The sequence below is a fragment of the Gavialis gangeticus genome, unplaced genomic scaffold (genome assembly GCF_001723915.1).
Source record: "Gavialis gangeticus isolate Ggan-Ray unplaced genomic scaffold, GavGan_comp1, whole genome shotgun sequence".
Classification (NCBI taxonomy): domain Eukaryota; kingdom Metazoa; phylum Chordata; order Crocodylia; family Gavialidae; genus Gavialis; species Gavialis gangeticus.
In genome coordinates, this window is record NW_017729007.1 from 11,642,345 (window position 1) to 11,644,133 (window position 1,789).

At 51.9% G+C, this 1,789-nt stretch overlaps 1 protein-coding gene across 1 annotated transcript in view; it reads right to left on the reverse strand.

Annotated features, from left to right (window-relative positions):
* The window catches only part of SELENOO (selenoprotein O), a gene marked incomplete at its 5' end in the record, with an annotated part of 25,206 nt that overhangs the window by 9,905 nt on the left and 13,512 nt on the right, over positions 1-1,789 (reverse strand). The gene's annotated exons all lie outside the window — the stretch shown is intronic.

Genomic DNA, 1,789 nt, shown 5'->3' on the forward strand with positions numbered 1-1,789 from the left:
CTGCCCATTTTTTGATCTATATTGCATAACACCCCCGTGATGGGTCAGCCCTGCACAGCTGGGGCAGGGTGGGGGACAGAGCTGTGAGCAGCTCATCCAGGGGGCACGGGGAGTGGGGTTGGGGGCACGCAGCCTGGGAAGGAAGGGGCGCATGCCCCCGGATCTGGACGCAGGGCGGGGTAGGCTGGGGCTGGGACAGCACTGGGCTCTTCCTGGCCAGGCTGCGATCAGGCCAGACGGTAGCGGCGCTGGGCGAGGGCCCACTTTGGGTAAGGTCTCTCTGCTTCCAGCACCACCCACACCAAGTGCAGCACAGGCCAGATCTGGCAGGAACAGCCCGGTGCAGCCTGCTAGCCCGCAGATGCAGCCCACCCTCTCCCATCCCCACGTTCTCCAGCAGGGGAAGGTTGCACTGAGCTGTTCCTGCCAGGCCTGGCCCACGCTGCACTCAATGGTGGTGCTGGGAATGAGGGTTGAGGGGCTACGGCCCCACTCCCATGGCCCTGCTCCCAGTGCTGTTGCTGCAGCCACCAGGCCTGAGCGCAGCCCAGCCAGGAAGAGCCTGGCACTGCCCTGGCCTCCGCCTGCCCCGCCCTGCGCACAGATCTGGGGACGTGCACCCCTGCCCTCCTGGGCTTCCTACTTTTGGTAGGAAACAATAATTAAATCAAGGCTTTCTGACCACCAATTTAAATGAAACTCACCCTGATCAAAAGTTTTAAAATAGCATTTTTCTTCAATTCAAGATTTCCTGAAATTGATACGGTACTAGCTAGGTCATGATACATCCTGACAAGTAAAGCAAATCCTGCTGCCTCACTGAGCCAAGTATCAACCAAGTTCTTTGTTTTATTCGACTGCCAAATTTAAGCTCTCTGAAATTAAGTTCAGTTATCGTACATTATATCCTGTGTCAGAGCCAAGACTTCTTTTCCTTTAAGAAAATCAGAAAGATCCAGCAGCTAAGCCTTATGGCCTCTTTCCACTTTCCCAACTTCCTTACATGGGGTTTTCAAACTGTATGCACTGAACACAGCTCTAGAATGCAAAGTTACCTGATGTGCAAAGTTACCTGAATTGCTCATTGATACTTCAATGAGCAATTAACACCTCTCATCCCTTGTCCCCAGTAAGGAAGATGCACATTAGTTTCTTTAGTTATTCTTAAGGTAGTAAAGAGTGAAGAATACCACCACTGTTTCAACATTTTTATGTATAGTATGAACAAACAGCAGGATGACATTTCAAGCTATGATTCCACAATATTAGCTCAACCATATTACGTGTTTGTACAAAGGAACCTGTTCAGCTTACATAAGAGAAGGCTGAGAGGCGATCTGGTGGCCGCCTACAAACTTGCCAAGGGAGACCAGGAGGCAATGGGAGAATCCCTGTTCCCCTGAGCACTACCGGGAGTTACAAGGAACAACGGCCATAAGCTGACTGAGTGTAGATTCAGGCTAGATATCAGGAGGCACTACTTCACAGTCAGGGTGGCTAGGAGCTGGAACCAACTTCCTAGGGAAGTGGTGCTCGCCCCTCCCCGGGGATCTTCAAAAGGAGGCTAGACAATCACCTATCTGGGGTCGTTTGACCCCAGCATCCTTTCCTGCCCATGGCAGGGGGTCAGACTTGATGGCCTGCTTAGGTCCCTTCTGATCCTACCAACTATGAATAAATACACATAAACGCTACATAGACATAAGAGGTATGTCCAGATGAGTGGGACTGTGCGGTACACAGTACCACAGAGCCATCTGTGGTACCCCACACACTGCACATGCAGGCG